We start from the raw sequence: 15,230 nt of genomic DNA on the forward strand, positions 1-15,230 counted from the left end.
CTATTTAGAGTACAGTGTGTGTTTGTGTCCCCGCATGTGACTGTCAGGTGACAACTATTAGAAATCAGCTCTCTGCTTCTACCTTGTGGACCCAAAGGATGGATTTCACTCAGAAAGTCATGCTTTGTGGGAGGTGTCCTCATTCTCACCTAAAGAGAGCCATCTAGCTTGACCTTTAAATTCACCTTCAAATTGCTAGTGCCTTAAATATAGATTTAGAACCTTGAATGTGGACTGGATAGCAAACTTAATGCACTCTTTAGGAATTTTTAAGTCTACCTATTTGCAATATAAATATAATATATATATGTTCTATATGTATACATTTATTCACAACAAATTATTTGAGGCTTTTTTGATATGGGTTAATTTCCAGAATGTTCATATGAGCAAACATTAACTTTAATAAGACTCCAGTTTATTTGAGCTGGGTGATGGTAGCACATGCCTTTAATCCCAGCACTCAGGAGGCAGAGGCAGGTGGATCTCTGTGAGTTTGAGGCCAGCCTGGTCTACAAGAGCCAGTTCCAGGACAGGCTCCAAAGCTACAGAAAAAACCCTGCCTTGGGGAAAAAAAACCCTTCAGTTATTAATTCATGGGTAAGTAGCTTGTTACCAAAGGAAATTCGGTCCATATCTGTTTCTAATTCTTGTCTGTTTTATTGTACTGATTTCTTCTCTCAGTAATTTAGAATTTTACCTCCTTCACTGAAACTATTTTTCTTTTAATTTTGTATCATTAACAACTTGGATGAGATGATTGCGCCAGATGTCTGTTCTAGATTGCACTGTGGCAACAAACCTCAGGGGACTGACACAACAAAAATGTTTCTCTTGCTTAACGGCAAAGCAGGGTGGGTAGTTTCCAGGGCTCTGCGTCTCAGGCAGTAACTGAGATAACTCAGCCTCTCAGCTCTGGTCACCAGGCAGTGACTGAGATAACCCAGCCTCTCAGCTCTGGTCACCAGGCAGTGACTGAGATAACCCAGCCTCTCACCAATTGTCACCAGCCTTGTAAGCGGGTCGCTGCAGAGGGGCCATGGCTACCAAGCTGTACAGGAACTCTAACAGAGTTTGCCTCAGAGGGCAAATCCTCTGATCCTTATAGCCGTTTGGCCAGGGATGCCTAACTGTTCCCAGAAAACTGTGAGGAGGCTGGGAATTAGGAGAAGACATGAGGCTACTTGCTGACTATGCCCAGCAGCCTTCCTTGTCAGCATGGAGTCGGGCAATATTTAACCCTTCATGTTTCCAGAATGGACCTGTAAACGGAAACACACAGTATGTAACTTTCTAAGGTTGATTTTCTTTCACTCAGAATTATTTTTCTTCTGGAAATTATTTCAAGCTGTTGCACATATTAAGAGTCTATCTTTTGTTATTACTAAGCAATATTCCACAGTATGGATGGCCCATATTTCCTTTAACCACCCGCTCACTGAAAGACAGAAGGATGGTTTTCCGTTTGGTCTGCTATGAAGACAGCTGCTGTCAACATCCGTGTTCAGAGTTCATGGGAACGTAAGTCTTCGCTTCTCTGAAAAACATGGTGGGAAGGGTGAAGTTGCCAAGTTATGATAGTTTATTTATTTATGTATTTTAGAAACTGCCGAGCTTTCCAAAGTGACTTTACATTTCACACTCCCCACACACTAACTCTGAGAGATCAAGTTTCTTCTTGCCATCATGCATTGTCCCTGGGCTTTGTTTAAGGTCTTCTGACAGCTGGACAGAGCTGTCTCTTTCCATGTATGTTTCTTTAATGGCCAGTGATGCTATGTATTCTTCTGTGCCATCCGTGTATGATTTGATGAAAAAAAATCCCTTTCTGGCTTTCATCCCTTTTCTTATCACGGTGTTTGAGCTTTGGGGGTTATTTTACCATGCTAAGTGGCTGTCCTTTGTCAGACACATGGATCCCAGTGTTTTCTGCTGGTCTGTCACTTGGCATAGCACCCTCTGAGCAGGTCTTTCTCATCGTGACGTCTTCTTCCTTTTGGGATTCATGCTTGGCATCTTTAAAGTTTTGTCTTATATTAGACCCCAAAGATTTTTTGTGGCGGGGGGTCGTTTTATTCCTGAAAGTTTTTCAGCGTTAAACTTAAGTCCATTTCTACTTAATAGTTGGGAAATATTAAGTCTCAGATCAGGGTTCTTTCTCCCAGCTATATATGGACAGTTGCACCAAAGAGGCACAGTGTACTGAAAGGGCTATCACTCCTGCCACCATTGCTTGGTCCTCATATCTTTGTCCAGTTGGGAGGTGTTCTGCTAGAACCACGCTGAATAGATAAACCAGGCAAGAGTGGACATCCTTATCCTCTCCCTGGGCTTAAGACAAAGAGACCATGTCTTTACTGGGAAGTATGATGCTGGATTACCATCAGGGATCTAGTAGGCAGCCTTTATTCTGTTATAATTCTGTGAGACTTAAAGGCTAATGAATTTTGTGAAATATTCTTCTCTAAATTACTTTGACACCATCATATGAATTTTCTTCCTTGGGTCACTAATATGATGGGCTATACTAATTTTTCACATGTGAAATTTGTCCTTCATTCTTGGAATAAAGTCTTTTTCTATGTAATTAGTGTGTAACTATTTTATATACTACTGATTCTATTTACTAGTGCTTTTAAATTTTAATTATTTATTTAATGTGTGTAGGTGTTTTGCCTGCATGTATTTCTATAAGCCTTATGTATGCTATGCCTACAGAGGTCAGAAAAGGATATCAAATCCCTTGGAAGTGGAGTTATAGACAGTTGAGAGATACATATGGGTTCAGGAATCAAACCCTGGTCCTTTTGAAGAGCAGACAGAGCTCTTACCTGTGGAGCCATCTCTCCAGTCACTGTCAGGAATATTTTGATAAAAGTTTTTCATTCATGTAATGAGGACTAGTAGTCTCAAGCTTTTCTATTTGGTGTCTAAGTAGACACCAAATAGAATGTGTGGATGTGCTGCTTTTGGTGTTATTGTCAGAGCAACATTAGCTTCATAAAATAAATTGAGAAGTGCCCCCTCTTCTGTGTTTTAAGACAAGACTGTGTATTACTGCTACTCCTGCTTTGAACATTTGAAGAAATTCTGCAGCAAGTCTGTCTGTGGCTGGGAGTGTTATGGGAGGGATTTTTCCAATCACCAACTCAACTGCCTTGGTGGCTCTGGACCTAGGACATCTGTTTTATATTGGATTTGTTGAGGTCAGTTTTGTTTGGAGGACCTGGTGAATCTGAATGGTTGAATTGTATACAGTTGTCAATGAAACTTTTGATGTGTACAGAGCCTGGAGTGTTATGCTTTTTCATTCCTGACACTTTTAATTTGTATCACACACTGTCTTGTAAGTGGAAATTTCTCTCCTACAAGCCACTTTCAAGTAACCACACAGAGGCTTAATATTAATTATAACTGCTCAGCCAATAGTTCAGGATTATTACCTAAACTTACAGAGATCTGCCTGCCTCTGCCTCCCAAGTGCTGGGATTAAAGGTGTGGACCACCACCAACTGGTTTACTAGCTAACTCTTATATTTTCAATTAACCCATGTTTTTAACTATGCTTTACCACGTTACTTGGTACCTGTAATCTCAGTACAGCATGTCTCTCTTGCTTCTGAGTCTGCTGGCAACCCCTGACTCCATCCTTTTCCTTTTCAGCATTCTCAGTTTGGCTGTCTTGCCTAATCTTATCCTGTATAACTATTGGCCAGTCAACTTCTTTATTAAACCAATCACAATGACATATATTCATACAGTATAAAGGAATATTGCCTAATTTAAAAAGATTTTAACTTTAACACAGTAAAATTACATATAACAAAAATGGTTATCAAATAAGAATTACAGCTATAATATCTAGTTCATTTTTTATTTGACAAAATTAGAAAAAAATATTCTATTATCTATTTTTTCTTTGTGACTCTAAAGGTTTTTTTTTTTTACCTAATTTATCTTTTACCCTAACTAAGGAAAACTTTAACTATGACTATCTAGTCTTTCACTCCGTCAAAGACCTCAGAAGTATGAAATGTTACCTAATTCTAGGGATATCTGGATGCCTAGAAAGTCAAAGTTCTTCTGTAACATTGGGGCATCCATCTTTGGCCTATAGGCCTATAGACCTGATAGACTTTTCTCTGAAGCATGAAATTTTAAAGGATTTTTCTACCTTGTCTTGGCAAAGTTTGGCAGTCACTTTCTTTTGTGTCCTGCTAGTCCAGTTTAGACAGTATACTGTCAGCAATTGAGACAAGGGCAGTTTCTTTGCCCAAATGGCTAGCTTTTGCCATAAAGAAGACAAATGCTATTTGGCATTTCTTCAATGCCCATCATCTTCTCTGAAGAAAATGATTGCTGTCAGGAGCAGACGTAACTCACTGTCATAAAAAGCCTTAGGTTATTAAACACATTAAATGCCATATTCTGTAGGTCTTTGAAGTGTTTAAAGTCAATCTATCTATAGAAATATATGTTTATGACCTTGAAAACATACCTAACGACTATAAGTTTGACCATCATAGATGACTACAAATCTGGATTTTTAAAATTATACAGTACATTTTTTGTTTGTTTTTTGAGAGTTTCTCTATGTAACGTTGGAACATGTCCTAGCACCTGCTCTGTAGACAATGCTGGCCTTGAACTCACAGAGATCAGCCTGCCCTTGCCTCTCAAGTGCTGGGGAAAAAGGTGTGTGCCACCACTGCCTGGTTATACATTATATTTTTTAATGAGTTGTGTAGTACAATACCTCAAACAAGCGTAGAAACATACATACAGTATAACAAAATTAACTTTAAATTTGTACCAATATACCAAAACCCCTACCAGTGTAAAAATATTTTGAGGTTAATAGTTGCTTTTGGATTAAAGTAGATTCAACAATCTACCCTTTTATCTGATCATTTCTAATTGTAGCCCCATTTTTTTTCTTTCAGAAAGAGATCTTTGAATTTAACTCCTTGATTTGACTTTTTTCCAGATCATTACCAGTAACAACTTGTAAACAATCCCCTTAAATAATAATAAACATTAATAACCCATTTTTTGGGAATGTGGGCATGATTCTATAGATTACTTCCTGTTGTTTGTGGGCACTGGTATCTTTGGGGAAACCTTGAGAAAACCAGGATAATTGTTGAGATGTGGCTGGAATAGTTTGTGTCTTGAAGCTGTTCTGGATGCAGAACTCAGAAACTGCCAGAACACTTGGGTCATTTATTTTTAGTACCTGGTCCCTTCATGTTTGAATATACATAAACACTTAAAGGTAATGTGCATCTCTGTATTAATTCAAGTATAGACTGTGTATTGTACGCATCTCAGCCAAAGAGGACTTTTTGTTTTATGTTTGAGCAGGTAAAACATACATTTCATGTTTTGTAGTTTTTAAAGGTTTATTTCTTTATATCTGTAGCCAGGATTTCAGGGGGTCTTCCTCGATCAAACCTAATCATCTTTAGCCTGAACAAATGCATAGCTTCTCATTTCCTGTGGAAATAAAAAGCATAATCTCTTCTGCAAAGTAGCCTATCTTTTGACTTCCATTTTGAAGTCAAAACATTTTTTTAAAATATATAGGTTGGTTTAATCCAGCAGTTTTCATAATCCAATGTATTTTAGCAGTTGTTATTCCTTCATTAACAACCAAGACATTTAAAAACCACACAATAACATACAGAATCCAGACTCTGTGTATTTCCCATCTTTGCATGGCTTATTATATTTTTTATTACTCTATTCCTTTTTAAGGACTTTCTCTACCCTTTTTCTTTTCTCTCCCAAGCCTATGTATATTTTTAAATACATTGTAACCTGTATAGAGGGTTTTTCTGTCTGAATCTATCTTTACTGTATATCTGAAATCTTTTTCTGACCACATGAGCCTTTAAGCTGCTGTGCAGCATGGCTAAGGCCAAAGCTGCTGACTCCACCCTTTTCCTTGGTTTGTAAAAAATGAACTCTATGCCTGGTGGGTCTGACTGAGAGCCACATTTATTAATCAGAAACTATATCCAAACCCCAGCTTTGGCATGCCAGTGCCAGCATTGAGGCAAGGCATTCTTATTTAGTTCGCTTTTGTTTTGTTTTATTTTGTTTCATTTTTCTTGTTGTTGTTGCTGTTTTTAGCTTTCTCAGGCCCTAGATGGAAATTTGGACCTCATGTTGGAACATCATTTGTAGGCAAAAGTTTTTGTTCTGCAAGCCCCTCCCAACTCTCTACACAGAGACTTAATATTAATTATAAGTGCTCAGACAATAGCTCAAACTTGTTACTAAGTAACTCTTACATTTTTAATTAATCCACATTTTTAACTACTCTTTGCCACATAACTTAGTACCTTTTCTCAGTATAGCATGCCCATCTTGTTTCTTTCTGCGTCTGCTGTCAACTTCTGACTCCGACACTCTCCTTCCCAGCATTCTCAGGTTGGCTCTCTTGCCTAACCTTATTCTGTCAGTTATTGGCCAACCAGCTTCTTTATTAAACCAATCACAGCAACATATATATAATAACAAAGTGTATAGAATATTCTACACCGTCTTGTTACAAGTTTATAAATAATCATATCTATAAGTGGAATTGTGCCCACACCAGTTAATATAATCAAAATAATTACCTATTGATCAACCTGATGTAGACAATTCTTTATTGATTTTCTTCCAAGTAGTTGTAAATTGTGTCAAGTCAACAAAACTAATCATCACACCACCTAGCCTTGGTGTTTGTCTTTTCAAACTTCAAGGTAGCTCTCTCTTTAACCTCATCTTAACAGTGTTTTTCCTATCCCTAACTTATAGATCTACTTCTTGCCTAATGTTCTATGTGGGAGGGAACAAGTGGTCCAGTAATTGAACAGGACAGAAACACATCATTTTTTGACAGTTTCCTCTCTCTTGATATCTTGATATTTATTCCCATTACTACATATTTCACAAGCTCTCCCCTACCAACAAAAAGAAACATATGCAAATATATTCAGATGGTTTTATTGATATAAAAATGTATACATCTGGAGGTATGACTCATTAGTAGAGCATTTGACTTATATTCATGAAGTACTAGGTGTAGGCATTCAGGAAATAAATATATAAATAACATTCTCTTTATAAATAAAAATGAAATATACAATAGGATTTGTTATAAATTTCAAGTAGTCAGTTGGTTCTCACAGTATCTTCACTACTTTCTGTAGAACTCTCAGATGGACAACTGCCTTATACTTACAACTAACACATGATTTCATTTCCAATATGTGCATTGGTTGGTGACAAAGTAGTATTGAAATGTCATTGTTCTATAAATGACGTGGGCAAGTTTCTAGAACAAATCACTGTCTTCACATACTGGAAGAAGACTGCATCAATTCTTTGAACTATTCCCAAGGAGATGTATAAGGCAAGACACACCTTCATATTTAATATGAACTTTTAAAATTTAATATGAATTATTAGTATCTTCCCCATCATTTTCTCAAGCCTACAAAATTAGCATAACAATAAACCAAGCCCTGATCTATAGGATTTGATAGTTTCCAGGAAATAGACCCTCCTACCGTAACTGATTTAAACACACTGGGCCATAAAATGATTGATGGGAATTTTTTTCACAAGAGCACACCATTGTAGAGTGCCTTACCATGGAAACACAACAGGCATCTATACCCTCAACAGTGCCGAGAGTACACACTGAAGTTAAATAATTAGGAAGCGATGACTTTTTAATATGTCTCACCTTTTGTCTTGGCTAGGACTTTTACTGCTGTGAAGAGACGCCCTGACTCCAGCGACTCTCATAAAGAAAAATATTTCCTTGAGGAGGTGGCTTCCAATTCAGAGCTTCAGACCATTATCATCATGGCAGGGAGCATGACACCACACAGAAAGGCATGGTGCTGGAAGGGTAGCTGAGAGGCCTACATTTTGCAGGCAAGATAACTCTTACACCAGAGATGATGAATGGGCTGAGGACATCACAAAGCAAGGGCTACTGCCATTCTCGGGAACAGAGCAATAGGATGAAAATATGTTACAATGGGGCTTACTGCAGTGACTGACACAGTCAATGCTGAGTAGTCCAACAATGGATGCCTGTATGCTAGAGGGGATGAAAGCCTAGTATCTACTTGGTCCCTAATCCTCGGTGCTTTAGATATGAGGCTCTCATCTGCCCAACAGAGTGGGGTTGACTTGTGCGAAAATTTGCAGAAAATAAAAAAAAAGGGTTAGGTTTGGGGGCTCGGGTGGACAACCAGTAGGCATAAAAGATGAGTGTAGCTAGAGCAGAGAGAGCAAGGGACAATGGTAGACACTAACTCAAACACTAGCAGAGGGAGGACATGGAGGGCCCCGTGGATTAATAAAGAACCTCAGGTTTTACTGGGACGCACACAGGGTGACAGTGCAGCTATGAGCATGCCCGTCATGCTTATGTGAAGCGCTTAGTGACATCCATTTCTCTGTGAACAGACTCTAACGTTTTCACACATCTGACCAGGCCAATGTGAAGAAACCCTTGTGATTTCTGACCATTATCGCTTCTGGGTGTCCCCCATCCCCCTCATTCCACTGGGTCTATGAATAGAACACTCTTTTCTATTTTCAGATACTCAGAGATACCCACAATTGCCTTTCCTGTTATTAAATGATTTAATTTTTATTCACGATTATTATTGCCGATATCCACTGTAATGCTCTGTTATAAAACAAGCGAGATTTTAGCAAAGATATTATCTTTTATAACTGATTTATCTCAAGTAATGGCACATTGTCAGAGCACAAATGTTTATCCGATGAATAAATGAAAGAATGACTTATGACATCTTAGGATTCTATCTACTCTCCAGGCTCGTCTCATGACAACTATTCAGCAATTTCTGTTCGATGAACAGATAATCAAACAGATGGATAGATGATTTATCCACAAAGGGTGAGAGGGAGCAGGTGAATGGATGAATTAATGGCATGTGTTTCTATACTCCCAGCACTAAATATAAAATAGGGTGTGAGCTAGGCATCCCATAATTCCTCTGTTTTGAGCTAGTAAAAGATCAAATGAGTGACTGGACGGATAGACGGTAGAATGCATGATTGAGAGTAAAGAAATGGATGGGCGAATGGATGACCCATCCATAGTGAACTGAGAAGACTGCCCATCCGAGTAAGTCTCCTGATCCGTCCGCTCGTTCTCAGCCTGGTTCTCTGCCACATATTTTGAAGAACAGTTTTATTAGCTTTGGAGTTGCTTGTAAGATACTCTTGAGTTCTCTTTTGGCCCGCCTGCATTCTTGTTCCCACCTGCCCTGCCATAGCTCGCGGATCTCCCTGGTTTCCTTACACGGGCCACATTTCCAAGCGTCCCTTTGATCTCTGGCACATACCTCTGCTGGGTTTCCAATAAGGTGTTTTTAAACAGTCTCCAGATTTCCTGTGGCTTGTTGACGTTTTGAACGATTCCCTTCGTTTGTTTTTCCTTACTGACACCTACACTTGTGCTTGGGTCCTCTTTAAAAACTGGGTGGCCACGTGACAGATACACTTTCTCTTCTAGCCCGGAATGGTAACAGTGTCATGAGCACCCTGGGTATAGTTTTCCTTCTAGGTCAAAGCCAAGTTCCAAATATTTCCTTTTTTAATAATTCTGAGAGATAGCTCATCCTTTCCAAAAAGTCTATATTTATGTCACTAATCTAAAAAATGAACAGGAAACAAACTCATCTCTAAAATAGTCATCAGTGTTTGTGCCATCATGTGCACCATAAGCAGGTGTTTTTGAAACCATCACCTTCATTTTATCTTGTTAACTTTTATCATTTTGACTGCATGTGTTCTACGCAGCGCTTGCATGCCTGGTGCCCATAGAAGCTGGAAGAAGGCATGAGACCCCTTGGAACATGAGTTAAAGACAACGATGAGCCATCATGTGGGTTTTGGAAGCCAAACCTGGGTCCTCTGTAAGTGTAGCCCATGCTCTTACTCACTGAGCCATCCCCAGCCCTCGTCACCTTCATTTCTAATGAGTCAGAGCCTGTAGAATCCACAATATGTATAGACAGAAGCCATTTGATACAAAGATTCCCCAGAACTAGACCTTTTCTCTGCTTGGTCTTTCCTTGCCAATGGTGTGCTCTTTGGACTAGGTTATGAAGACTGTGTGGAGCCAGTTCAGATACCCAAACTTTAGAATTTGTTAAGATTGATGTGTTTTTATATTTTGATTGGTATATGAACCACAAAGTAATTTTTTAATCATTCAGTTTTGTTTTCTTTTTAAAAAAATACTTACTAGTTTTTTTAAAAAAAAAAATAAAGAAGTTGTACAATGCTCTAGGTTTCTAGGTGTAGCTATAGAAGTCAAAGACAAAAGTCAAAGATAGCCTCCTGTCTCTCTTGACCCCATCCTGATTCAGCACAGATTCTACTGAGAGAAAGAATTAAGTAACCCCGGGAGACAGAAAGGTCATTTACCCTCCCCCCCCAAAAAAAGCCTTCCTTTTATTGCTGTTGTTTGTTTTTTGTTTGTTTGTTTGTTTTTATGTTTGATGGGTTTGTTTTGTTTTATTTTGCCATGAGTTTTTTTCAATCAGGATTTCCTCACAAAGACATTGATTCTTAAGTGTTTATTTCATTCAATTAAAAGGGAAGCTCTCTAGCCTCATGCAAGCGCTACAAAATAAGGATCACAGTTTTCATCTGTGGATTTTTACCAGACTGAAGGGAAGCAAAGAGCATGCTAGAAATTTGAGACAATGGTATATATATATACTGCTCACAAACATTTTATATTTTTGGTTGCGAGCCTAGCCTTTCATGGCTGAGCCATCTCTGCATCCCCACTAGCAAATGTTTTAGCAGACTGGCCGGTCTTCCAGAGTTTAACTTGATGAAGCCTGCTTGCCACTTTACAGATGTGCAGTGGTGGAGTCCATGCGGCACATCTTACTTTAAGCTGAGAAGACTGAAAAAATGCACTTTTGTCTGACTCGAAACTTGAAGTGGTCAAGTTGTAATGAAGAAGCTATAAAAATTTAGCGATCTGTTTTCTACCCGCGATATTGACATATGCACGGAATTACCTTTCCTTTTTTTTTCCCTCTTTTTGAGACAATTTCATTATTTGTCATGCTGGCTGTGGTGCACCAATAAAGCCCAAATATCATATTAGAATTCATGACAGTTTTCACATTGTATTATCAATATGTGGAAATAATTGTCTGCTCTGAGATTAAATTACATTATTGTGTATCTTTTTCATGCCTAATAAATAATGATGGATAGCTTTTATTTTCGTCACCACCTGCAATCGTTTAGTCACCCCTTCATTGCTGAAGATGAAATAATAAAAGGCAAGTGTTATGTTGCAAGTGGGGAAGGACAAGGTCCAAACAATTGCACGCTGCTTGTTCCCATTTGCGTTGTTTCAGTTCCTGGACAGCACTGCATGCTGAGCTAGGAGAGCTGGTAACTCAGGAGGAGCCTGGCGATCCATTCACAAAGATGAGAGAAAGTGGGAAAAAAAAATTTTCTGCTAGAACAATAATTATTTCTTGGTGCACAATTCTTAATCTGAAAATGAGTTCTTGTTCTGCTGTACAAATCAGTTACGTGCAATTAGAATGCAAAACAGAAGCATATCTTACTGTTTAGCCTTTTTTTAAATAGAAATGAAAACAGCCTGGGAAATTGTAGAAAGTTGAAAATGCATGCTAGGTAATTTCAAAATCCAAAGACATAAAACCATGCATAATAAAAAGGCCACTCCAAACTCATTACATTTTTTGAAATTGGCAATTGGAAGGCTTAATTTTAAAATTAGAATTTGCATGTTTGGAAACTTATTAACTATATTTTGAATAGCCAGTTGTATTACCAGCATTAAGGTGTGTTTTGTTTGCTTCCTGTATACAACTGCATGGCCCATAATGTGATTTTATCTGTGACCTGTTCAGGCTTTATTATTATTATCTTTTTAATGATTCAACATTATGCTCTGGCGAAATTCTGTTATGGTTGAAACTTTCAGGTTCAAATTATCATCAGCAAATGTTTTGAGTCTTACAGGGATGAGATTGCCTTGAAGTCTTATGACACGATTGTATTTCATCTCTAAAAAATGCCAAACATTTATAAAATAAATACTTGGTGTTTATAATGAAAGTCGTCATTTGATCATCGCAGTTGAGGACAGTGAGGTAAGAAAGCAAGCTGTAGTCAAAATCTTTCCCTTTGTTTGTTTTCTATTTGGCTGTGAGTCCCTGATTGATTCTTTATGACATTGTTTCTGCTATATAACTGTATTATCTATTATCTTTAAAAAAAAAATAAAAAGATGACCTTAGGCCAAACAGAGACTCAGACCAAGATCCAAAGGTAATCTTGTCAAATGTCAACTACCCACAGCGAAATGGTTTGGGAGCCAGGCCAGCAGTGTGGTATTTGACGAATCCCTAGTGCATGTGGATGCCCCTGGAGTCTGTCTTAGGCTGGGCAGTCTATTAATGTTCTTCCCAGTTGTCTTAGGACATCCATTTAGAAAGAACAGACGGGCCTTTCCCTCATTTATAGCTCTTTTGCTATCTGACTACCCATCTCCCCCTATAATTAAATGCTGTGAATAAAATAATAAACATAATTTTATTTGTGCCATTCCTCACTGCTGCAATTGCATCTTTGCATCTCCTATGAGAATCAGAGTAGCCATGCTCGCTCCCTTCACACTGGAGAGGGCTGTGCCAAAGTCCCAGGCTTTTCCAGATTCCCTGAGCCTGGGAAGAACTGTTGGATTCATATAAGCAGATTAGAGACAAATAATTTTACGTGTATATCAATATATTTATCCTTTCACTGTGAGGAGGATTTTGACTGACCCATTAAAAACATATTGGAATACTGTCCATGAGAACCAGAACTTGGAAACTGGGCATTTATCTCGGCATCTTTAGGAAGCACATTAGCAAAGTCAGAATCAGTACATGCTACATACCTTGCCAAGTGCCATCTAGTCATCTGTCTCAAAATTTTCTGTTGAAATCAAATCATACCATAAATGTCATTATGCCAAAACATCGTAGACATGTTCACTGGTAATAGAAAGTTCTAGAAGGGCATCCTCACCGGGCGGTATTGTTTTCTTACTTCACCTTTAGTCTGTTCTCACTTCCTTCAACCAAAGTCTTCTTGGCATGACCTGCCAAAAACAGAAGAAAGAAAAATAGATTGGCTGATTTTACCAAAAAAAATGCACCGAGTGGAAGCAGGGAACTGGTTCCCTTAGAGTAAATCCTTCCTGGTTCTGTCAGAATTTTCTTATTTTCATACTTTACCTCATTCTAGGTGTTGCTAGCTCCCATGTTTCTGGGGTCTATACATGTGAGGTCACACACGTAATGTGCATCAAAATAGTTATCTTTCCCAGTTTGCAGGGAGAGGGAACCTAAGCAAAATCCCTCGCATCTAAACGTGATGCTGAACCACGGGGCCCTGAGGCAACCCCTGGTCAATGGTTCATCGCTTTAAGAGCAACCTATTATTCTACACTTTTCAGACAAAAAAAAAATCTGGGGGAAAACGCTAGAATAATAAACTAAGTGTAAAAATAACGGCAATGTCAACATCCATGAGCCTTTTGGGGTTTTTCCAACATTTAAAAACTTTATATATCAGCAATGTAATTTCTAGATACTGTACGTTTTATGGAGGTTTAAATATGGAGTCGAATAATTTCTTCATCTAGAATATAGCCAGTGTCCTCCATGAAATAACGAGCTCACTTCCTTGGGATAAAGGTCCCGAGCAGAAACCTCTAATGGAGTGCTAAATATTCATTCCCGCGGATATTTGAAAGGCTGGAATTTGTAGTGTTCTTGGCTGGACTTTCTCAGTACAGTGTGATTGCTTTCACTTTCCCGGCAGCGATCTTAAAGTCCTGTTAGTATTTAACAACTCATCCTGGCCTCCAGAAAATACTGTGTTAGGAAAGGAAAACCAGACTCTTTGGCTAGAGTTGTGGAAGAAAGGTGGGGCCTTATGAGTTACATGAATGCATACGATGTAGGCAATTTGATTTTGGCCCCAAATTCAGGCTCTTGCCTTTGGGCTGTGAACTCAAGTATGCGTGAGCAAGGCACCTCCTGAAGGAAGGATTTCCAGGCATCTACAGGGCAAAGATGACCCAGTCACCGATCCTTTGTATCTTTTAGGTCATGCAGCAAGTTTAAAGATCTCAAACTCAGTGACAGACATCACCAGAGAGCCCCTCGGAGATGGATTTGATTGTGTCCCTAGTCTGGCTGGTGAGCAGCAAATAGTGAACTGCCAAGATGATGTCATCATTGCACTGTCATGGTTTGCCAAAATGCTCTATGTGTTCCATTGTCCCCAACATGCCAAAGCACCTAGAGCATAGCCCCGTAGGTGGTGATTGTCTCCCAGGTAAAGCGGTTAACTAGAGGTCACCACATGGTACAGGAGCTAGACGTTTACTTGGAAGCGAAGAAGCTGAGATGCCTGGTAAAATGTTTGACACTGACCATTGGGCCAGTAGGCTTGGCAATAAAACAGGAGCTCAAGTCGCCAGTCTTAATGTCCAGACCAAGGACAGTTGGATGGCGCTCCCTGACAGACTATTTAAACTTTTCTGAAAGTTCGGGGCTCTATCTTTCAAGATCCATCAGTACTTCAGAAGCAGGGCTCGCCAGACCAATCAATCTAGTGCAAAGTTTGTTTTTAGAACTCAAGTTCCTTGTTCTGCTTTGCAAGCAGATGTCTTCAAAGATATATTATGAAGAGATTATGTGATTTGGGGTGTAGCGATTCTGCCAGTTATAATTAAAAGGGCCAACATCCAAGTTTTGTTTTCTTTATAAACACTGCAGAGTGTGTCAGTGGCCAATCTAAAATTACCCAGCGAAGAGTGCGCGTTCTTCTTTAGCACAAGATAATGAAGATGGTGTGTGAAACACAGCACGGTTATAATAAGCTGGTGGACTTGTCCTATGCACAAGCTTGTCCAAATGGTAATTATAGGAGTCTTACGAGAATTGTTGCTTCCTAAACTGTCCAGTCAAGTGACTCAAAAGTTAATATGATCAAATTAACAGCCTGGCTTTGAAAGTCTACCATTGTGCCTTCAAAAATAAGTACCTGGAGTCAATTATCTTTCTCAAGTGGGAAGAGACACCTTTTAGAAGCATCTCACTTCAGGGCACACTCTCTCTCTCCTCTCT

This window comes from Microtus ochrogaster, unplaced genomic scaffold (assembly GCF_000317375.1).
Source record: "Microtus ochrogaster isolate Prairie Vole_2 unplaced genomic scaffold, MicOch1.0 UNK1, whole genome shotgun sequence".
Taxonomy (NCBI): domain Eukaryota; kingdom Metazoa; phylum Chordata; class Mammalia; order Rodentia; family Cricetidae; genus Microtus; species Microtus ochrogaster.